Here is a 25,400-nt window from a genome sequence, read left to right as displayed (position 1 = left end):
GTTTAACGCTTGAGCGTGCGGGTGCGTGGCGTCGTAGTTGCGCTTGCGCTCAAACTGTGGCACTAGCGACGTCTGGACGCTGCGCTGAGAGACATTGCTGGATGGGGCCGAGGACAGCGGAGGTGAGGGTGTGGGTGCAGGCCAGGAGACGGTAGTGCCTGTGTCCTCAGAGGGGGGTTGGATCTCAGTGGCAGGTTGGGGCACAGGGGGAGAGGCAGTGGTGCAAACCGGAGGCGGTGAACGGGCATCGTCCCACCTTGTGGGGTGCTTGGCCATCATATGCCTGCGCATGCTGTTGGTGGTGCCTCCCCAGCTGATCTTGGCGCGACAAAGGTTGCACACCACTGTTCGTCGGTCGTCAGGCGTCTCTGTGAAAAACTGCCACACCGTAGAGCACCTTGACCTGTGCAGGGTGGCATGGCGCGAGGGGGCGCTTTGGGAAACAGTTGGTGGATTATTCGGTCTGGCCCTGCCTCTACCCCTGGCCACCGCACTGGCTCGGCCTGTGCCCACACCCTCACTTGGCCCTCCGCGTCCTCGGCCGTGTCCACATCCTCTAGGCCTACCCCTACCCCTCAGCATGCTGTATTACCAGTGATTTGATTTCCCAGGCAGGAAAGAAATTGGCGCAAGGCTACACTCAACCGTAGCTGGTTGCGTCTGATTTTTGTACGTTGTCCACGCAGCACACACGTACACGGAGACCTTAGGACTGACACAGGCTGGCCAAATATAATTTTTTGTCCTTTTTAGCAAAGGGAAGACCCCACTGCGTATATTCAATGAACAAGAAGTTTAATATCTGTGGTGTGGCCCTCAAAAAGTGTCACACAACTATAGTGTAGCAGAGTTATTAACTCTAGCAGAGCAGGTATTTGCCAGTCAGGAAAGACAATGGCGCAAGCCTGCAGTAAACCGTAGCTGGTTGCGTCTGATTTTTGTACGTTGTCCACGCAGCACACACGTACACGGAGACCTTAGGACTGACACAGGCTGGCCAAATATAATTTTTTGTCCTTTTTTGCAAAGGGAAGACCCCACTGCGTATATTCAATGAACAAGAAGTTTAATATCTGTGGTGTGGCCCTCAAAAAGTGTCACACAACTATAGTGTAGCAGAGTTATTAACTCTAGCAGAGCAGGTATTTGCCAGTCAGGAAAGACAATGGCGCAAGCCTGCAGTAAACCGTAGCTGGTTGCGTCTGCTTTTTGTACGTTGTCCACGCAGCACACACGTACACGGAGACCTTAGGACTGACACAGGCAGGTCAAATATAATTTCTTTTCCTTTTTTGCAAAGGGAAGCACCCACTGCGTATATTCAATGAACAAGAAGTTTAATATCTGTGGTGTGGCCCTCAAAAAGTGTCACACAACTATAGTGTAGCAGAGTTATTAACTCTAGCAGAGCAGGTATTTGCCAGTCAGGAAAGACAATGGCGCAAGCCTGCAGTAAACCGTAGCTGGTTGCGTCTGATTTTTGTACGTTGTCCACGCAGCACACACGTACACGGAGACCTTAGGACTGACACAGGCAGGCCAAATATAATTTCTTTTCCTTTTTTGCAAAGGGAAGCACCCACTACGTATATTCAATGAACAAGAAGTTTAATATCTGTGGTGTGGCCCTCAAAAAGTGTCACACAACTATAGTGTAGCAGAGTTATTAACTCTAGCAGAGCAGGTATTTGCCAGTCAGGAAAGACAATGGCGCAAGCCTGCAGTAAACCGTAGCTGGTTGCGTCTGATTTTTGTACGTTGTCCACGCAGCACACACGTACACGGAGACCTTAGGACTGACACAGGCTGGCCAAATATAATTTTTTGTCCTTTTTTGCAAAGGGAAGACCCCACTGCGTATATTCAATGAACAAGAAGTTTAATATCTGTGGTGTGGCCCTCAAAAAGTGTCACACAACTATAGTGTAGCAGAGTTATTAACTCTAGCAGAGCAGGTATTTGCCAGTCAGGAAAGACAATGGCGCAAGCCTGCAGTAAACCGTAGCTGGTTGCGTCTGATTTTTGTACGTTGTCCACGCAGCACACACGTACACGGAGACCTTAGGACTGACACAGGCTGGCCAAATATAATTTTTTGTCCTTTTTTGCAAAGGGAAGGACCCACTGCGTATATTCAATGAACAATAACTTTTAGAACTGTAGTGTGTCCCTGAAAAAGTGACACACAACTTTAGTGTAGCAGAGTTATTAACTCTAGCAGAGCAGGTATTTGCCAGTCAGGAAAGACAATGGCGCAAGCCTGCAGTAAACCGTAGCTGGTTGCGTCTGATTTTTGTACGTTCTCCACGCAGCACACACGTACACGGAGACCTTAGGACTGACACAGGCTGGCCAAATATAATTTTTTGTCCTTTTTAGCAAAGGGAAGGACCCACTGCGTATATTCAATGAACAATAACTGTGTTGTGGCCCTGCCTACACAATTCTGTCCCTGTAGTATCAATGGAGGGTGCAATGCTCTGCACAGATGATTTTTAGAAGAAAAAAAAATATGCAACACTGCTAACAGCAGCCAGCACAGTACTGCACATGGTTAAATTTGGCCCTAGAAAGGACCGTTGAGGTTCTTGAAGGCTACACTCACTCCTAACACTCTCCCTGCCTATACACCACTTCTGTCCCTAATGCCGGGTGCAATGCTCTGCACTGCCGATTTTGAGAAAAAAAAAAAAAAAACACTGCTAGCAGCAGCCTGCACACAGGTAGATGTGGCCCTGAGAAGGACCGTTGGGGTTCTTGAAGCCTACACTGACTCCTAACGCTCTCCCTACAGCAGCACCAGCACGATAGTACTTTCCCTCAGCTAACTCACAAGGCATGTGTGGCGAGCCGCGGGAGGGGCCGACTTTTATACTCGGGTGACATCAGATCTCCCCAGCCACTCACAGCAGGGGGGTGGTATAGGGCTTGAACGTCACAGGGGGAAGTTGTAATGCCTTCCCTGTCTTTCAATTGGCCAGAAAAGCGCGCTAACGTCTCAGAGAGGAAACTGAAAGTAACCAGAACACCGCGTGGTGCTCGTTACGAGTAACGAGCATCCCGAACACCCTAATATTCGCACGAATATCAAGCTCGGACGAGTACGTTCGCTCATCTCTATTTTATATGGATACAGCCAAGTGAGCTTCTTTATGGTGTTTCTTTAACTCCCATAGAAGTCAATGAAAGTTACAAAAACAGTCTAGTACAGCAAGCTATACAGTTTTCGTGACTGTGGAAACAGCATGGCTCACTGTCCTATTCTGTAACTTGTTAAAAAAATCTTGTTATTTGTATAGCACCACCTTATTCTGCAGCGCTTTCAGGTAATTTATTTATTACCCCCCACTAAGCTGGGTACTCATTTTACTGACCTCAGAAAGATGGAAGGCTGAGTCAACCTTGAGCTAGCTACCAGAACCATGCGTGGATTTAACTCGCAACCTTCAGGTCATGAGCAAGAGCTTAGGACTGCATTCTGCTGCCTAAGCTCTTGCTCACTACCTGAAGGTTGCGAGTTCAACTCCCATTGAAGTCTTCGGGAGTTATGTAAAACACTATAGTGAATCCTTCTCAACTGTTGCCATAAGTTCAGATTTCTCCAGCCACCACATTCAGCTGGATCAGGGTCGTTGGGGGCCCAAAATAGAGATAGGTGCAAGTCTCAGAGGTGGAATCCACATATGTCAGACTTTCATGGCATATTCAATGAATATGTCATGAATCTCTCAGATGGGAACACCCCTTTAATAACCAATGACATCCAGGCATTTCAAATCGGCAATGGAGAGATATGGTTAATAGAGATGAGCGAGTATACTCGCTAAAGGCAATTGCTCGAGCGAGCATTGCCTTTAGCGAGTATCTCCCCCGCTCGAGACTGCAGGTTCGGGTGCCGGCGCGGGGAGCGGTGAGTAGCGGCTGTCAGCAGGAGGGAGCGGGAGGGAGAGAGGGAGAGAGAGATCTCCCCTCCGTTCTGCCCCGCTCTCCCCCGCAGCTCCGTGCCTGCTGCCGGCACCCGAACCTGCAGTCTCGAGCGGGGGAGATACTCGCTAAAGGCAATGCTCGCTCGAACAATTGCCTTTAGCGAGTGTACTCGCTCATCTATAATGGTTAACAATATCATTCCCTATGAAAAAATTATCTTTAAAAATAGAAAGTATCCTGAACAATGTCATAAGGTTTGCGATATATGGTGTCATTTTTCTAGTATAATTTTTACACAAAAAGCTTTTCAATTCCCAACAAACCAACTGCACAGTAATGTTAGGTAGAAAAAGAGATTATACTAGTCAACAAATTTAAACTTTTTTTCTGGTTCTGGTTTGCAAATAGGTTGATTTACCTAATTTTGGAGTGCTGAAACTTAGCAGAAGAATCAGATTCTATCTACGAGTATCACATCACATTTCTGAGTTACACAGCACAAATACAGAAACAATAATACAAATACTGAATGGTTTCAAATATAAAAAAATTACACTCAGAACTCACTAATGTTTTTTCTGCAAATGTATTTGTGAATGTGAGACCAACAAAAGCACTAAGATTTATATATTGCAATGTTTAAACTGATTTGGTTTGGCAAAATGGGATGATGAACCTTTACTCTTTTATTACTAAAGGCACCCAAATTGTCCGGGAAGAAATCAAGGTGTGAATATAAAAAATTAATTTTTAGAAACATTCTACCACCAATGTTCTTGTAGCTGTCCAATAGATCATTCACTATGGATACATATAGTTATTGTCTTTACCGTTGCCCGAAAGCAATGCACAGTCACTTTGAAAGATGACCAAGCGGCTAATTCGAGATTTGTGAGTTCAGCATTAGCATCAAATGTTGGATCTTTCAGTAATTTTCTGATTTTGGCCCAACAGATATGCCATCTTTTAGCTTTCTGTCGCTCAATTTGGAAAACATTTTTCAAATGATTGAATGCCTGACCTTCTTTATCAAGAGCTTTTATGGAGTTCTTCATCAGGCCCAACTTGATAAGAAGCAGAGGCAAAATGACTTTACTCAGCTCAACCAATGGATCATTCTTCATGCCTCCAGTATCAAAACCGTGCTATCATATGTTTCTCTTATGTCCACTGCCTAGGCCAAAGGCAGTGACGGGAGTTTGTTGCCATTATACATTAGCACTGCCTTTATGCTGGTTTTACTGGAATCAATAAACAGTCTCCACTCCTGTAGGTTATGCTGAATACCCAGCTCCATCAGCAAACCATTTACGTGTATACACACACACATTGCATTCTGCATTTCAAAATATTCAGATAAACAACTACTTCTGAATCTAAAAGTTGAAATCTTTGTTCCTTCAGCTAGAAGGTTCCATTGTTTCAATCTAGAACCCAATAGTTCAGCTCCCTGTTTAGAAAGTTGTAAATCACGGACCAAATCTTTTAGTTCCTCCTGTTCTATGAAGTGAGGCGATCTGTCGTGAGATTCAGGGTTGTACTCTTCTACAGGTCAGCATCTTCTGATTGGCTTTCCTCCAGTAGGTCCAATGCAGTGGATAGCAAGTTAGAGATGGAAATAGGCAAGCTGTTGCAGCCGTTCTGAGGCCTGCACTTTGCTTGCAGGCCAGACCAGGTTTTGGGTGTGCCCTTGCTTCTCCTGGAGCTGAGGGGTGTGGTAGTTGCAGGAGTAATGTCAGTCAGCACCTGGTGCTGAGTAGCTTGGCTCCTACTTAAACAGTGCCAGCATGATCTCCTGTGCTGGTCAATCATTCAGTTACCTTTGGACAGCGACGGAGGAACACACCTTGGCTGTAGCTCCTAGCTAAGTTCTTCTATGCTTTGTTTGGTTTTCTGTTTTTACCTTTCTTTTGTGCTAGGGCCGCCTGACAGGGACTGGTCGGTGGCCCAGGCACGCGTGCAGGCTTGCACTTGTCAGAGCGGTCGGTCCGCCGAGTAGGCAGGGCCCGATCCCAGGTTAGGGGATGATAGGGAGAGAATTCCCCTTAGTTTTTGTTTCCTTTTGCACAGTTGTGCCTTTTGCATGTGTTTTTGAGGTTGCACGTCCGGAGGACGCAACACAAGCCTTCCCCATGAGGCACAGGTTTATGCACTGAAGAAATATGCGCATTTGTTATTTTATATGTGGTTTACTGGAATGTCCTTCAATATTTGTGAGGCAAAAGTAACAATTCACATGATTAGTTGGCTCACACCAAACCATTGGAACAGCAAATGGCATGTTTTGGTGCTCTCCTTTCATCCGTTCTGTAGAGTAGTTGTGCAGGTTATGCAAACAATATGAGGTGCAAAGTTTTTATCCTGATCCCTGAGATAACAATCAAAATATAGTTTATAAGCCTTCTTACCTAAATCAGTGATTGACTTTTTTGGGGTTTTTGGAGTGAATTTTCCGCACACATTGCAAAAGTTCTCGGAGTGGTTTACACAATGAAGTGTACCAGTTGCCATAGTGCTAAGGGTACGTCAGGGCAGCGGGGTACTTCCCGCAACTGGACATACCCTTACGTTATGTGGATAGCGCGAGATCATAAGAGATTTCACGCTATCCGGCAGTGGGAGCCGGCTGCCACTGGTAGCCGGCCTCCCGCTGCAACAGCGGGGGGACATCAGAGATGCAACCACCGTTGTTAACCCCTTCCCTGCCACAATCTATGCAGATCGCGCATGGGAAGGGTTCACGGAGGCAGCGCGCTCCCTCTGTGAGGTCATCGGGTTTTCGCGATGTAATCGCAGAGAGCCTGGCTGGTTGCCATGGTATTACCACTGCCTATGATCACTGTAATAATCAATAAGGCATTGCAGGAGAAAAGTCCTGCAATGCCTTATCATAGTGATCATCAGTGCTATGGTGTAAGTCCTCTAGTGAGACACAAATTGTCTAAAAAAAGATAAAAATAATATACAAGAAATAAAAATGTAAAAAAACTTTTTTTTGTGCTTTTTAGCATTTATATTAACATTAAAAAGCAAAACTCTCACATATCTGGTATCATCATCTCCATAACAACACGTGCAATAAGTTGAACATGCTTTTTTTCCTGCATGGCAAAAAGCATTAAAGAAAACGCAAAAAAACATATTCATGAATGGGTGTGAGTCAGACCTGCCTCTGATTGGCTCAGCGCTGAGCCAATCAGGGGGCAGGTCTGACTCACACCCCCTTCACACCCACTGCAGGCCGGCCGCGCGGAACTCCTGCTGCCGGGAGCAGGTGAGTATATATATATTTTTTATTTTAACACTTTTCCGGATGAATTGCAGGGAAGGGCTTATATATTTAAGCCCTTCCTGACAATTCATCCCACACTCGCCTGCAGCGCATTGCTTTCAATGGAGCCGGCTGTATTGCCGGCTCCATTGAATGCAATGCGCTGGACAGCTCCGGCCAGTTTCTAATGAAACGCGGCTAGGAGCAGATTTTCGGGCACCGGTCACGCGATTTGCGGATGCGCATCCCTCATGCGATCCGCAAATCGCGCGAAAAAACGCCCGTCTGACTAAGGCCTTAGACGAAGATTAAGTGGCCTTTAACAAATCATATATGAAGACATGGTAATCATCTTCATTAAACTAAACTAAACCATGTTTTTGTATAAATTAGCAAGCCACATAAAAGTCATAAAAATTGTGTAAAGAAAAGGCCAATTTTCTAATTTAGCCTTTCACCCAAGTAATGACAGTTTGTTGCTTCTTGACCACAGTAGCAAGATATGGAACCCAATCCATGCAAGAATGAAACCAAGTAACTTTTCATCTTTTACCTTAATTACTCAAGACCCCTGAGAGTAATAATTTGTGTTTCACAGGTAAGAGGTATATCACAAGGGCTTGATAACTTTTCAATTTGCATGTGAGTTGACTCGAATGATGTATCCATGAGTAAGAAAAGAAACAAAGTCCCTTTATGCAATGCAGGTCTTGTATTGTTCCACAAATAGCCTGTTGATGAACGTGAGATGGCAAAGCCATCTTCATTAGACGGAATTTAATAGCAAATCAAAGTTCTAGTGGAGAATAGACTGATCTAAACTTTAGCCTCCCCTGGGTTCTGCTGAAAGATTAGAGGGAGAAAGAGCAGTGCTTGGGTAAGTTGAATGTATCGTATTATTTTTCACTAATAGGTACTTTTGTTATAACCCATGAGAATGATTTAACCCTATGTAACATTGGGAAGCGTGGCAGTGAGTTGTCTTTTGTATTCATGTTTTTTCCCCCCTTGCAAGAGTCTGGTGACAGAACAATGTTTTTCACAGCGTTAATAGTAAACAAGGGATTACTTTCTGATACTCAGACAGAAGATAGAAAGATAAACCTTTTCATATATTCTTTCTAGCTAGGGTCCACCATAGAGTATGTAAAGAAGGCCAGAAGAACAGCATAATATTTTGGTGCAGGGTTACATGAGCAACTGACCTCACATTATCTAGAGATTTGTTTTGTATTTTATTGACAAGAGGAAGGTAATGCCTTTAAAAAAAAGTATTTGTGACTTACTCTGTAGACTAAAACAATGAATAAAATCAGTTGCACTGTCAAAGTAGGACTTACTTGACAATTTCGCTAAGTGGCTGTCGGTTTTGGATTTGCTTATAACCTTGTAAAATAGTTTACCACATTTTGTGAGATGGCATATGACGGTCTCTCTATTTGTTGTACATGTTCAAACTCAAGGAGACATGCAGGTAAACTTTTTTTTTACATACAAGTATTCTAAAGGCAGAGAACTCCAATGTACATAGGAGTTCCATGTTTGAACCTTCAAAGGGCAAAATTATCTCCTGACTTGGCTAAATGATCTGCGGAGACTGTTGGATAGCAATTTTCAATAATATACAATCAATACAGTCATTTCTTTTTGAAAGCTTCCTGCAATACATGTAACAAGCTTGGAAATGGTTAAACGACACTACCTATCAGTTAATATCTGTAGATATGGAATAAGCTAACAATGGCTGTTATTTTTACCCATGTCCTAGCCTCATTCGAGTTATGAATGTCAATACTCTACAGTCAAAGTTAGTGGATTTTATGCAAAAAGAAAACTACTGCAGACTTAATTTTTTTTGCCGTTGCCTATAGAAAATCTACCATGTTAGTTCTTCCATTTTCCACATACCATAGAATTAAGATGAAATCTCCTTAATATGGGGAGTCACTGTATTTTTTTTTTCCCTTTAATACATGAGGTCCAGTGTATCACCTAATGAAAGTAGACATTATCTGTAATGTCTATGTTTCATGACAGACCTTCAAATAAAGGATGTCTTCAGTAAAAAACAAGGATTCAACAGGAAAAATTTCTCCTGACCATCCTTTTGGAATCTTCTAAAACTTGGCAGAAATACTTGAAAGGTGCTTAGAGTACCACCTCTAGCTCCAGTGGAACAACGTGGGTATTCAACCAAACCATACATATAGTAGTCAGTTAAAAAATTCTTTATCTTGGGGTTCATTTAAAGTCTACTGTACACCAAGCTGCCTTAGATAATGATGAAGCACATATTTTGACATGAATACTAAGGATAAAAAATCTGAAGTAAAAAATCTTATAAGGTTTCATTCAGACAACTGTGTTTTACAATACCAATAGATTCCAATGGAAGCGCTCACACAGACCCTTTTTAGAAGCGCAGAATCTATGCTTCTAAAAAAGAACAGAGAGCGATTGCTGACTCGCCTGCCAGCTCCCTGGTGCTGTCCAGGGTGCTTACCATAGGCTCCTATGGGAGCTGTGGAAGCAGGCTTCCGGCACCGCGGACATGTGAACGGGCTGCTCCACTGAGCTAGGGGCATCCTGTTCAAGAGCATAATTCCCTGCATGTCAGAAGTGTGGTTTGCACGTTGCTTAGCAGCATGTAAACCATGCTCGTCTGAATGAGCCCTAATAGTGCAGGATATAAAATGAGCTGATTATGTTATACCTAAATATATATATATACAGTAAATGTACCTCATGGTTATCAAAACTGGAGATTTTATGGTATAAAATAGTGATCAGGATAGTGATCCCATTGAAAAAAACTATAATCAGCCTATCCTTTACATGTAATGACTACTTACTAGAGATGAGCGAGCATACTCACTAAGGAAAATTGCTCAATCGAGCATTGTCCTTAGCGAGTACCTGCCGGCTCAGAAGAAAAGGTTCGGCTGCCTGTTTTGGTCCCTTCCCAACGCGACACAGCGCGCACGTCAATGGCAAATTTTTGGGCTGGCAGGGAGAGAGAGAGAAATCAAGAAAAAAAAAAAAGAAGAAGCTCGGGACCCGCCGTCCCACATACAAAAATGCTCGGGTCTCCCATTGTAGTCAATGGGGTTCGTTACTCGAGTAGAGCTGTCGAATTTTCCAAAAAGCTCGACTCGAATAACGCGGACCCGAGCATTTGGGTGCTAGCTCATCTCTAGAAAATACTGATCTCTGACTTCTGGTTAGCAATGTCTCCTTAAAAGGCAAATGGAACTGTTCCCTCTAAACTACTACTAGCACTGTGGGTGGTTGTCACTTAAGAGCTGTTGAGGTGCACTAACATACTTATGGACCTGCTTATGTATTTGATTTATGAAATTAAACTGTGTTTAATTTAAACTCATTTGGACTGACATTGAGTTGGTCAGCTATTAAAATGCTTTACAACTATTTGTATGCTTATTAGTTGTATGTACTCCTCTATATTATCAAAATATCAACTTTTAGAACTATAAAAGCTGGATAAAGAAAGTGGATCTAATGTCCCAAGTGAGCTTTCCACTCACAAAAACTTTAATAAACTATAAGCACTTTATTGGTGTAAATATTTAACACATGTTGAATTCGGACTGAATAGTTCATCTGTTGATATCATATTTTAGCTGTGCCATTGCAACTATAAATTAAAGTTCTTTATGCATTAAAGGAGTTGCCCCTGCTCAGTCTTCCTTGAAATTTGTGCCTAAATCTCTTCCATCCCATCCAAATTCCTTGATTACGAAAATTAAGTGTTCCCCGTGAAAGAGATAAGGAGGGGATCTGTGGTAGATTTCCCTGGCATAACAAAGGTAATTTTCACACAATAGAGCAGTTACTATTTGAGAAATTGCTATAGCATTATCTTCAGTAGACGTAGCTGTAACATGAATTTGTATTTCCAAAACAGTCGAGAGGTTGCTAGCTGAGCAATTGCCTCTAGCAGTATGTAAAATACAGCAACTTAATATGTTAGATACTGCTAGAGGCGATTGCTTGACTGTGAACCACTGAAGATTTTGGAAATTCAAATCCATGTTACATTTACCTACAGTCAAGAGAAAAACTAAGTAAACCCTCTTTGACTTCTATGGTTTTATGTAACAGAACATAATAAAAAATCTGGTCCCTAGAAGGTCTTAAAATTAGGTAAATGCAACCTCAACTGAACAACAATACGTGACAAATTAAACCGTGACATTTATTTAACTAAAATGAGTCCAAAATGCAGAAGCAATGTGAAAAATTAAGTATATCCTTACTGCTTTCATAGGAATTAAGAGGATAAATAGCAGCCAGGGGCCTGCTAATCTAATGCTCCTGATTAGTTGATTATCAACATGAGGGACAATCTCTATAAAAGCAGCAGTTTGGGTAGTTTGCTGGTCTGGAGCATTCAGGGATGTATTAACACAATGCCAATCAGACAACGTCAACCATGATCTTAGAGCAATTATTGCTGATCATCAATCAGGGAAACGTTATAAGGCCATTTACAACAATTTGGAACAAGACAGTGGACAATCTTTCCAGGAGTGAACATCCCAGAAAAGTCACCCCAAGGTCAGACAATGCAATGCTCAGAGAAATTGCAAAAAAATACAATCTAAAACTCTCAGTCCTCAGTTAGCATGTCAGTATGTTAAGAGTTCAAGTTCATAAGAGTACAATTACAAAAACACTGAACAAGTATGACTTGTTGAGAAGGGTTGTCTTTCTGAAAAGAAAACATGGCAGCATGGCTAAAGCTTGCAAATCTGCATGTGAACAAAGCACAAAATTTATGGAACAATGTCCTTTGGAGAAACAAGACCAAAGTGAAGAAGTTTTTCTATAATGCCAAGCACCACCTTTGGTGAAAACCAAACACAGGATATCAGCACAAACAACTCATATCAACTGTCAACCACGGTGGTGGAGGGGTAATGAGTTGGGCTTGTTTTGCAGCCACACAACCTCAGCACCTCGCAGTCATCGAGTCAACCTTGAATGCCTTTGCATACCAAAGTATTTTAGAGTCAAATGTAAGGCCATCCGTCCAAAAGCTAAAGCTTGACCAAAATTGTGTTATGCAAAAGATTCACAAGTACACCAGTAGATCTACATCACAATGGCTGAAAAAGAAAAGAGTGAAGGTGTTGTAAATCCAGGCCCCAACCTCATGGGGTACACTTAATTTTTCACACATTGCTTTTTCATTTTGATCTAGTTTTCCTTAAAGTTTTTTTTTCTGGAAAATAGTATTGATGACCTATCCTCAGGTCAGGTCATCAATAGTTGATCAGCTGGGGTAAGTCGCCCGGGACCATGACCGATCAGCTGAGCGGACGTATGCTGTCAGCACCGCAAATACACAGAGGTCGGAGCTGAAGTAGCGGAAGTCTCTGCACTGATCTCTGTGCAGTGGGTGGTGCTTGTAACTGCAGGCAGAGCTTGCGTTGATTTCAATGAAAGTTCAGCGTGGAGACTTCCGTTGCTTCTGCTCTGACCTCCGTGTATTTGCGGTGCTGACAGCATGCACCCGCTCATATGATCTGTCGGGGTCTCGAGCGATGGATCCCTGCCGATCAACTATTGATGACCCTAGGATAGGTCATCAATAGTATTTTCCATGGAAAACCCCTTTATTTAAATAATGACGCATGTGTTGTTGTTTATCTAAAATGATATCCTGATATGTTAAAACATAGAATTCAAAGAATGTGAACTTAGTTTTTCTTATAGCTGTACATTTTAAATAATGCTGTAGGCAATGGATTGACTATCAGCTGCTCAATGTTTTAGAAATTTAATTTGATGGTACGGCTACTTATATTTTAGATATTGCTGTAGGCAATTGCTCTAGTTGCAACCGCTCAACATTTTGGAAATGCAAAGTCATTTTATGGGTATCTAAAAATGCAATCACTCAAGGCATTTGAAATGCAAATAGGTGTAATGGCTACTTAGAGTTTATATAATACTAATAGACAATCACTACATCGTCAACTGCTTAAATGTCAATTTTGAAGAAAGAGAAGAGGGTGGGACAATTGATTGACCGTAAACCGTAAAGGGTTCTTTACTGTAAGAGCAGTGAGACTGTGGAACTCTCTGCCTGAGGATGTGGTGATGGCAAAATCCATAGAGGAGTTTAAAAGGGGACTTGATGTCTTTCTGGAGGCGAAGGATATTACAGGATATAAATCTTAGGTTAATTGTTAATCCGGGTATACAGGCAGGTAGGAACTATGAGGGGTTGATCCAGGGATTAGTCTCATTGCCATTAGGGAGTCAGGAAGAAATTTTTCCCACAAAAGGGCTAATTGGCTCCTGCTTCTTGGGGTTTTTTGCCTTCCTTTGGATCAACAACATAGGAGGATAAACAGGCTGGTCTAGATGGACAATATCTTTATTCGGCCTTACAAACTATGTTACTATGTTATGCTCAAATACTAATTACAGAGGAGAGAGATATGATAATTGCTTGACTGTCCACCATACAAAAGCTATTTTGGGGGGCGGATTTTCATCTCAATTTTTCAAAAGCCATAAGTTTTAATTTCTCCGTCGATGCGGCCGTATAAGGGCTTGTTTTTTGTTTGGCAAACTGTAGTTTTTATCGTTGCCATTTTTGGGTACATGGACTATATTGTAAAACTTTTATTATTTTTTTTATGATCGCAGGGAGACACAGTAAAATTTTTCTGCGTGTCAGTACAATTACAATGATACCACAGTTCTTATATTTTTTTAGGTTTTTCCACTTTTCTGTAGTAAAAACCTTTTTTGGAAGTCTTTTTTCTTCTAAATCGCTGGATTCAAAGTCCTGTAACTTTTTTATTTTTCTATGGACGTAGTTCTGTGAGGACTTATTTTTTGCGAGATGAGCTGTAGTTTTTATTGGTACCATTCTGGGTACATACGGCTTTTTTATCACTTAAATTGCGTTTTTGGGAGGCAAAATGCTAAAAATTAGCATCTTGCCTCAGTTTTTCAGTGTTTTTTTACGCTTTTTACCGTGCAGGATAAAAAGCATGGGCAATTTATTGTAAACATCGTTACAGACACGATGGTACTAAATATGTGGGATTTAAATTTTGTATGCTAATATGAGAAAAAGCACCTAAAAAGGTTTTTTTCACATTTTTGGGACATTATTTTTATCTTTTTTTTGTAGCATTTGTGTCCCTGTAGGGGACTTTCATCATAGCACGGATGATAGCTATGATAAGGCATTGCAATGCCTGGCAATACAGTACACCGGTATCTGGCATCCTGTTGCCATGGCAACCAGTCAGGCTTTCCGCTATTATGTCACGAGAGACCGATGAAGTCACAGAAGGAGCGCGCTCCCTCTGTGAACCCTTCCCATACTGCGATCTACATAGATCGCGGCAGCGAAGGGGTTAACAGCGGGGGGGTTGCATCTCCGATGCACCCCCGCTGTTGCAGCGGGAGGCCGGCTATCACAGACAGCCGGCTCCCGCTGCCAGATAGCGCGGGAATGTTTATGATCTCGCGCTATCCCCAGGACGTAAGTTTACACCCTCTTGCGGGAAGTACCCTGCTGCCAGGACGTAAACTTACACCCTGGAACAAGAAGGGTGTAAGCATGGTGATCGGTGCTTGTTTGCGTTTGTTTACATGAGTAGAAAATAGATTCTATGAGGGCGATCGTTGCCAAGATCATTCACCCTATTGGCTAGCTGTATATCTTCCTGTTCACACTGGAAGATATATAGCCAATTCAGATCACTGAAATTCAACCATCACATGACAAACAAGATCTTTGGCCCTTTTAGATTGTTCGAATAAACATTCAGAGGAATGTTCGATCCAGATAATGAGTCAGTACAAAAGGATATGTAAGCTGCAGTTCAGACCAGCTATGCCTTAAAGGGGTTGTCTCGCGAAAGCAAGTGGGGTTAAGTACTTCTGTATGGCCATATTAATGCACTTTGTAATATACATCGTGCATTAAATATGAGCCATACAGAAGTTATTCACTTACCTGCTCCGTTGCTGGCGTCCCCGTCTCCATGGCTCCGTCTAATTTCGGTGTCTTCTTGCTTTTTTAGACGCGCTTGCGCAGATGGGTCTTCTCCCTTCGGCTCGGCAGCAGCGGCGTTTTGGCTCCGCCCCCTTGTGCGCGTCATCGCGTAGCTCCGCCCCCGTCACATGTGCCGATTCCAGCCAATCAGGAGGCTGGAATCGGCACATGTGACGGGGGCGGAGCTACGCGATGACGCGTACAAGGGGGCAGAGCCAAAACGCCGCTGCTGCCGAGCCGAAGAGAGAAGACCCATCTGCGCAAGCGCGTCTAAAAAAGCAAGAAGACACCGAAATTAGACGGAGCCATGGAGACAGGGACGCCAGCAACGGAGCAGGTAAGTGAATAACTTCTGTATGGCTCATATTTAATGCACTATGTATATTACAAAGTGCATTAATATGGCCATACAGAAGTACTTAACCCCACTTGCTTTCGCGAGACAACCCCTTTAATAGATATGTTGTTGCCAATTCCTTGCTAATAAAACCAGTCCAAGGTGAGCATGCTATATGACATTTTCGGTTATTCCTATTATCCAACAATCCTCACTATGAAGCGCTTTTTCTTTTCTCCTTTTCTCTACATTCCAAAGTTTAAGAACTGAGACAATATACAATCTATCCCTAAACTACACACATTCACTATGTGTTTCCACGTTTACAATGTGTCACTTTTACAAAGTGCTACTTGTCCTGTGATGAAACACCTAATCATTGATTGCTACTGTTTATATAGAAAGGGAAATTAGTAAACAGACATCTATTAGTCACAGACAAAGCCACACACACATTATTTACTAATGCACTTGTCTCCCCATTCTTGCATACATACTCACAGACTGACACTTTTTCATGTGCAGGTGGCAAAGCAACTGTGCAAACAACAAGTGTGATACTGTATCAGGTATGTGACCTATGAACAGTCCGCATATGTACATGTATAGTCTTAATGTAGCTAACTATTATACTCTATTAATAATTAAAGGTGAAAGTAAAATGTAGTTTACAGGAAGGGATGGGCCTGCTAAAATTAGAGGGGGGTGAGATGGCTAACCATGCACACTGGCACCTGTCTATAAAGATCAAAAAAATAAAAGAAAGGGAATGAGAAGAAATATATTAACTGATCTTCATGGGCTATAGATGGTCCCAGTAGTGCCAATAGACATCCACTACATGCTTTTTTTATTTCCAACTTCCTTTCAAACAATTTATCAAGTTTTTAAAAAAAGCTATTATGCATGAGTATATCAAAGCAAGGACGGCTGTATGATTGTTAACTTGCCCTTTTATTGCTGATTTATGAGGTTATATCATAGCAATAGTAAAACTTGTCATTGTAACCAAGCAATCATAATGGGAATTGTATTACATCTAGAGATGAGCGAGTATACTCGCTAAAGGCAATTGCTCAAGCGAGCATTGCCTTTAGCGAGTATCTCCCTCACTCGAGACTGCAGCCGTGAGTAGCGGCTGTTAGCAGGAGGGAGCGGGGGGGAAGAGCGGGAGAGAGAGATCTCCCCTCCGTTCCTCCCCGCTCTCCTCCGCAGCTCCGTGCCCACTGCCGGCACCCGAACCTGCATTCTCGAGCAGGGGAGATACTCGCTAAAGGCAATGCTCGCTCGAGCAATTGCCTTTAGCGAGTATACTCGCTCACCTATAATTACATCCTATTGAGGCAAATATTGCAACTTTTATGATTTTGTTACTTTTCAGACACATAATGTTTAAACTATGCAATTAAAAGGAATTCAGTAGCATTCTATATAATAAATAGGCAATATCTAAATACATGTAGAAAACACACATAAGAAGTACTTAAAAATAGTACAAATAAAAATGGAAAGGCTATCCACAGTAACCAGACTCCAGTTATAGTTTTTTTAACTTCAGGTCAACAAATTAACTTATCTGATTAGTTGCTATGAAATACTTCTTAGCCTTTTGAAAATCCTACCCATTATTTGCATCAGTAGGATCCCAACTCTTCTAACTCCCAGGCATCTCAGTCCAACTTTTTGACCTCAAGGTAGACAAAGACATCTGTCCCTAGACTTGCTGAGTCTTTTAACAAGCTGGCCATGTATATTAAACTTCATTAAAAAAAATGTGCCATCAGAAAATGACTAGAGATGAGCGAACGTATTCGTCCGAGCTTGATATTCGTGCGAATATTAGGGTGTTCGGGATGTTCGTTATTCGTAACGAACACCATGCGGTATTCGGGTTACTTTCACTTCCTTCCCTGAGACGTTAGTGCGCTTTTCTGGCCAATTGAAAGACAGGGAAGGCATTACAACTTCCCCCTGCGATGTTCAAGCCCTATACCACCCCCCTGCTGTGAGTGGCTGGGGTGATCAGGTGTCACCCGAGTATAAAAGTCGGCCCCTCCCGCGGCTCGCCTCAGATGCCTTGTGAGTTAGATGAGGGACAGTGCTGCTGGTACCGGAGCTGCTGTAGGGAGAGAAATAGCAGTTAGTGTAGGCTTCAAGAACCCCAAAGGTCCTTATTAGGGCCAGTAATACCTGTGTGTTGGCTGCTGTTAGCAGTGACTTTTTTTTTTTTTTTTTCTCAAAATCGCCTCTGCAGAGCGTTGCACCCGGCATTAGGGACAGAAGTGTTGGATAGGCAGGGAGAGTGTTAGGAGTGAGTGTAGCCTTCAAGAACCTCAACGGTCCTTTCTAGGGCCATATTTAACCGTGTGCAGTACTGTGCTGGCTGCTGTTAGCTGTGCTGCATATTTTTTTTTTCTCAAAATCGCCTCTGCAGAGCATTGCACCCTCCATTGATACTACAGGGAAAGAATTGTGTAGGCAGGGCCACAACACAGTTATTATTCATTGAATATACGCAGTGGGTCCTTTTGGTGTAAAAAAAGGGAAAAGAAATCTATTTGTCCTGCCTCTGTCCGTCCTAAGGGCTGTGGACACATGTGAGCTGCGTGTACAATGTTAAAAAATCAGACGCACCCAGCTACGGTTTACTGCTGGCTTCGCCATTTGCTTTCCTTAATTGGGAAAAAAATACCTGCTCAGCCAGAGTTAATAACTCTGCTACCCTCAAGTTCTGTGACACATTAGCAGGGCCACAGCACGGTTATTAAACTTCTCATGTTCATTGAATATACGCAGTGGGTCCTTTTGGTGTAAAAAAAGGGAAAAGAAATCTATTTGTCCTGCCTCTGTCCGTCCTAAGGGCTGTGGACACGTGTGAGCTGCGTGTACAACGTTAAAAAATCAGACGCACCCAGCTACGGTTTACTGCTGGCTTCGCCATTTGCTTTCCTTAATTGGGAAAAAAATACCTGCTCTGCCAGAGTTAATAACTCTGCTACCCTCAAGTTCTGTGACACATTAGCAGGGCCACAGCACAGTTATTAAACTTAGATTATTCATTCACTAGAGGCAGTGGGGCGTTTCGTTTTCAAAAAAGGGAACAAAATTATATTTGGCCTGCAGTCTTGCGCCAATTTATTTCCTGCCTGTGAAATCAAATCACTGGTAATACAGCATGCTGAGGGGTAGGGGTAGGCCTAGAGGACGTGGACGCGGCCGAGGACGCGGAGGGCCAAGTCAGGGTGTGGGCACAGGCCGAACTCCTGTTCTAGGTGTATCGCAGCCGTCTGCTGCGCGATTAGTAGACAGGCACGTTTCTGGTGTCCCGACAGTCATCGCACAATTCATGGGTCCACGCGGGAGACGGTTATTAGAAAATGAGCAGTGTGAGCAGGTCCTGTCGTGGATGGCAGAAAGTGCTTCGAGCAACCTATCGTCCACCCACAGTTCTGCGCCGTCCACTGCTGCAAATCCGAATCCTCTGTCTGCTGCTCCTCCTTCCTCCCAGCCTCCTCACTCCACTACAATGACACATGCTCAGGAGCGGGAACACTCCCAGGAACTGTTCTCGGGCCCCTGCTCAGATTGGGCAGCAGTGGTTCCTCTCCCACCAGAGGAGTTTATCGTCACTGATGCCCAACCATTCGAAAGTTCCCGGGGTCCAGGGGAAGAGGCTGGGGACTTCCGCTAACTGTCTCAAGAACTTTCTGTGTGTGAGGAGGACGATGACGATGAGACACAGTTGTCTTGCAGTGAGGTAGTAGTAAGGGCAGTAAGTCCGAGGGAGCAGCGCACAGAGGATTCAGAGGAAGAGCAGCAGGATGATGAGGTGACTGACCCCACCTGGTGTGCAACGCCTACACAGGACAGGTCTTCAGAGGGGGAGGCACGGGCAGCAGCAGGGCAGGTTGCAAGAGGCAGTGCGGTGGCCAGGGGTAGAGCCAGGGCCAGACCGAATAATCCACCAACTGTTTCCCAAAGCGCCCCCTCGCGCCATGCCACCCTGCAGAGGCCGAGGTGCTCTAAGGTCTGGCAGTTTTTCACAGAGACGCCTGACGACCGACGAACAGTGGTGTGCAACCTTTGTCGCGCAAAGCTCAGCCGGGGAGCCAACACCAACAGCCTCACCACCACCAGCATGCGCAGACATATGATGGCCAAGCACCCCACACGGTGGGACGAAGGCCGTTCACCGCCTCCGGTTTGCACCCCTGCCTCTCCCCCTGTGCCCCAACCTGCCACTGAGATCCAACCCCCCTCTCAGGACACGGGCACTACCGCCTCATGGCCTGCACCCACACCCTCACCTCCGCTGTCCTCGGCCCCATCCACCAGTGTAGTTCAGCGCACCGTCCAGCCGTCGCTTGCGCAACTGTTGGAGCGCAAGCGCAAGTACGCCGCCACGCACCCGCACGCTCAAACGTTAACCGTCCGCATAGCAAAATTCATCAGCCTTGAGATGCTGCCGTATAGGGTTGTGGAAACGGAGTCCTTCAAAGCTATGATGGCGGCGGCGGCCCCACGCTACTCAGTTCCCAGTCGCCACTACTTTTCCCGATGTGCCGTCCCAGCCCTGCACGACCACGTCTCCCGCAACATTGTACGCGCCCTCACCAATGCGGTTAGTGGCAAGGTCCACTTAACTACGGACACGTGGACAAGCACAGGCGGGCAGGGCCACTACATCTCCCTGACGGCACATTGGGTGAATTTAGTGGAGGCTGGGACAGAGTCAGAGCCTGGGACCGCTCACGTCCTACCCACCCCCAGAATTGCGGGCCACAGCTCGGTGGTGGTATCTGCGGAGGTGTATGCTTCCTCCACTAAAGCACCCTCCTCCTCCTCCTCCTCCGCAACCTCTGTCTCGCAATCAAGATGTGTTAGCAGCAGCATGTCGCCAGCAGTCGGTGTCGCGCGGTGTGGCAGCACAGCGGTGGGCAAGCGTCAGCAGGCCGTGCTGAAACTACTCAGCTTAGGAGATAAGAGGCACACGGCCCACGAACTGCTGCAGGGTCTGACACAGCAGACCGACCGCTGGCTTGCGCCGCTGAGCCTCCAACCGGGCATGGTCGTGTGTGACAACGGCCGTAACCTGGTGGCGGCTCTGCAGCTCGGCAGCCTCACGCACGTGCCATGCCTGGCCCACGTCTTTAATTTGGTGGTTCAGCGCTTTCTGAAAAGCTACCCACGCTTGTCAGACCTGCTCGTAAAGGCGCGCCGGCTCTGCGCACATTTCCGCAAGTCCCACACGGACGCTTCCACCCTGCGCACCCTGCAACATCGCTTTAATCTGCCAGTGCACCGACTGCTGTGCGACGTGCCCACACGGTGGAACTCTACGCTCCACATGTTGGCCAGGCTCTATGAACAGCGTAGAGCTATAGTCGAATACCAACTCCAACATGGGCGGCGCAGTGGGAGTCAGCCTCCTCAATTCTTTTCAGAAGAGTGGGCCTGGTTGGCAGACATCTGCCATGTCCTTGGTAATTTTGAGGAGTCTACCCAGGTGGTGAGCGGTGATGCTGCAATCATTAGCGTCACCATTCCTCTGCTATGCATCTTGAGAAATTCCCTGCAAAGCATAAAGGCAGCTGCTTTGCGCTCGGAAACGGGGGCGGTGGAAGATAGTATGCCGCTGGATAGTCAGGGCACCCTCCTGTCTATTTCTCAGCGCGTACAGGAGGAGGAGGAGGAGCATGAGGAGGATGAGGAGGAGGGGGAAGAGACAGCTTGGCCCGCTGCTGACGGTACACCGGCTGATTGCCTGTCATCCTTTCAGCGTGTATGGCCTGAGGAGGAGGAGGAGGAGGAGGAGGATCCTGCAAGTGATCTTCCTAGTGAAGACAGCCATGTGTTGCGTACAGGTACCCTGGCACACATGGCTGACTTCATGTTAGGATGCCTTTCTCGTGACCCTCGCGTTGCACGCATTCTGGCCACAACGGATTACTGGGTGTACACACTGCTCGACCCACGCTATAAGGAGAACCTGCCCACTCTCATTCCCGAAGAGGAAAGGGGTTCGAGAGTGTTGCTATACCACAGGACCCTTGCGGACAAGCTGATGGTAAAATTCCCAGCCGACAGCGCTAGTGGCAGAAGGCGCAGTACCGAGGGCAAGGTAGCAGGGGAGGTGCGGAGATCGAGCAGCATGTACATCCCAGGCAGTGCAACAGTCTTTAAGGGCCTGGACAACTTTATGGCTCCCCACCAAGACTGTGTCACCGCTCCCCAGTCAAGGCTGAGTCGGCGGGAGCACTGTAAAAGGATGGTGAGGGAGTACGTAGCCGATCGCACGACCGTCCTCCGTGACGCCTCTGCCACCTACAACTACTGGGTGTCGAAGCTGGACACGTGGCCTGAACTAGCGCTGTATGCCCTGGAGGTGCTTGCTTGTCCTGCGGCTAGCGTCTTGTCGGAGAGGGTGTTTAGTGCGGCTGGGGGAATCATCACAGATAAGCGTACCCGCTTGTCAACCGACAGTGCCGACAGGCTAACACTCATCAAGATGAACAAAGCCTGGATTTCCCCAGACTTCTCTTCTCCACCAGCGGACAGCAAGGATACGTAAGCAATACGTAGGCTGCACCCGCGGATGGAAGCTACGTTCTCTCTCACCATCCAAAACGGGGACATTTCTGCTTCATCAATCTGTCTAATATTCCTCCTCCTCCTGCTGCTCCTCCTCCTGAAACCTCACGTAATCACGCTGAACGGGCAATTTTTCTTAGGGCCACAAGGCTCACTCAAATAATTTTTCTGAACAATTTTTAAAAGTTTCAATTTTTCTTAGGGCCACAAGGCTCACTCAAATAATTTTTCTGAACAATTTTTAAAAGTTTCAATGCGCTTAAAAGCGTTGGAACTTTAACTTGAACCAATTTTTCGTTACACTGGGCTGCCTCCAGGCCTAGTTACCACTTAAGCCACATTAACCAAAGCGATTAATGGGTTTCACCTGCCCTCTTGGCTGGCCATGGCCAATTTTTTGGATGTACATTAGTACTGTTGATACAGCAATTTTTGTGGGCCCTCGCCTACAGTGTAATCAAATTAATTTTTAGCCCACCTGCATTACAGCTGACGTTACCTCAGCTGTGTTGGGCAATGCAATGGGATATATTTATGTACCGCTGGTGGCTTCCTGGCACCCACCCAGGCAGTGGGTCCACAGGGAATTATAAATGCATCTGTTTCCACTTGTAAAGAACCCCAGTCTGACTGGGGCATGCAGTGTGGGCCGAAGCCCACCTGTATTACGCACGACATTACTACCTCAGCTGTGTTGGGCAATGCAATGGGATATTTTTATGTACCGCCGGTGGGTTCCAGGGAGCCACCCATGCTGTAGGTGCACACGGAGTTTAACCTACATGTGTCCACTTGTAAAGAACCCCAGTCTGACTGGGGCATGCAGTGTGGGCCGAAGCCCACCTGCATTAAGCACGACATTACTACCTCAGCTGTGTTGGGCAATGCAATGGGATATTTTTATGTACCGCCGGTGGGTTCCAGGGAGCCACCCATGCTGTTGGTCCACAGGGACTTCACAATAGGGGGTTGTACCTGCCTGTGTCTATGAATTAAAAAGCCCGGTCTGACTGGGGCATGCAGACACCTTGACAGAATGAATAGTGTGTGGCACATAGGTTCCCCATTGCTATGCCCACGTGTGCAGCTCCTGATGGCGGTGGCACAGGATTATATTTCTCATTGCTTCTGTACAGCATTGTGGGCTATCGCCCGGCCCCTTTTAAAGAGGGTCGCTGCCTAGCCGTGCCAACCCTCTGCAGTGTGTGCCTGCGGTTCCTCCTCATGGCAGACGCACTTATAAATAGACATGAGTGTGGCGTGGCATGAGGGCAGCTGAAGGCTGCGCAGGGACAACTTGGTGTGCGCTGTGGACACTGGGTCGTGCGAGGGGGTTGGGCAGCATGTAACCCAGGAGAAGTGGCAGCGGAGTGTCATGCAGGCAGTGATTGTGCTTTGTTGGAGGTAGTGTGGTGCTTAGCTAAGGTATCCATTGCTAATGAGGGCTTTTCAGAAGTAAAAGTTGTTGGGAGGGGGGGGGGCCCACTCTTGCCGGTATTGTGGCTTAATAGTGGGACCTGTGAACTTGAGATGCAGCCCAACATGTAGCCCCTCGCCTGCCCTATCCGTGGCTGTGTCGTTCCCATCACTTTCTTGAATTGCCCAGATTTTCACACATGAAAACCTTAGCGAGCATCGGCGAAATACAAAAATGCTCCGGTCGCCCATTGACTTCAATGGGGTTCGTTATTCGAAACGAACCCTCGAACATCGCGGGAAGTTCATTTCGAATAACGAACACCCGAGCATTTTGGTGTTCGCTCATCTCTAAAAATGACCTATTGTATAAATCAAGTTTTTATTTTAAATATGATTTTTTTATTAGTTTTCGACATCATGGACTAAACTTTAAAAATATCCTAATATCTTGCAGCTTCCACATTGACCACTAAGTCTAATCTGATACTTCTTGTTCTGTAGGAAAACCTTTCAATAGTCATCTGATTATCATCATTCTTATCATAATTTCATGATAAGGCCTTGTTCACACGAGCGTTGTTTTGCATGCACCTATGTGCGCGCAAAACAGCGCGTCCACAGACATGCCAAAACACGCTGGAACAAAGCTTGTGCCCTTTGCTTTCATTGGGGCCACCCCTTCCCTGAAAATCATCCCTAGCTGGTGTAAAAAAATGTTTAAAAACATATACTCACCTCTCCAGATCTGTCCGGGCTCGGCACGTCTAGCCACTTGGTCCCTGGCACTGTAATGAAGTTCTTTCAGCAGGCGAGGATTTAAAATCCCTGCCTCCTAAAAGGGCTGTGTCTGATTGGCTGAGTGCTCAGCAAATCACAGACAGAGCTCAGCCATTCATTAAAAGACAGTTAAGCGCTGCCTGTGATTGGTCACGGCACTCAACCAATCACAGGCAGCGCTCAGCCATTCATTCATTCATTCAATTTTAAATCCAAGCCTGCTGAAGGAACTTCATTACATTGCCGAGGACCAAGCGGCTAGACGCGCCGAGCCCCTGACAGCTCCGAAGAGGTGAGCATATATTATTTTCATTTTTTTTACACCAGCTAGGAATGATTTTCAGGGAAGGGCTTAGAGTTAAAGCCTTTCTCCGAAAATCAGTGCAGGGGCTGCCTGCATCCCATTGCTTTCAATGGGGCTGCCGGCAGCAGAGGCGGCCTCATTGAAAGCAATGGGCACGGAGCTTTATTCAGGCATGTTTTGGCACATCTGTGGACACGCTGTTTTGCGCACACATAGGTGCGTGCAAAACAACACTCATGTGAACGAGGCCTAATCATGAAATTATGATAAGTATGATGATAATCAGATGACTGTTGAAAGATTTTTCTACAGAACAAGAAGTATCAGATTAGACTTAGTGGTCAATGTGGAAACTGCAAGATATTAGGATTTTTTTAAAGTATAGTCTGTGATGTTGATCCTTTGCCACAGCTGTCATGGCTGTGTCAGCTTTTTCAGGGGATTCTTTACTCCCTGTGGGGGTCCCCTTGTCACTGAACACTGTGACAGTACTGTCACAGTGTTCAGCGATGAGGGGACTCCCCGTGGGGAATATATTTGCATGCAGCACGGACATTCCTGGTGAATGCATGACCTATCTTTTGGAGGTGTGCGCATTGCATGCTTGTAAAACACGGACATGTGAACACACCATAGGGAAGCAATAGTTTTAATAGATGCGCTGTTTTGCATGGGCGTATGTATGTGCAAAACAATGCTAGTCTGAATGAGTCCTTATAATGAAAGC

This window comes from Eleutherodactylus coqui, chromosome 7, assembly GCF_035609145.1.
Source record: "Eleutherodactylus coqui strain aEleCoq1 chromosome 7, aEleCoq1.hap1, whole genome shotgun sequence".
Classification (NCBI taxonomy): domain Eukaryota; kingdom Metazoa; phylum Chordata; class Amphibia; order Anura; family Eleutherodactylidae; genus Eleutherodactylus; species Eleutherodactylus coqui.
This window is presented reverse-complemented; position numbering follows the sequence as displayed.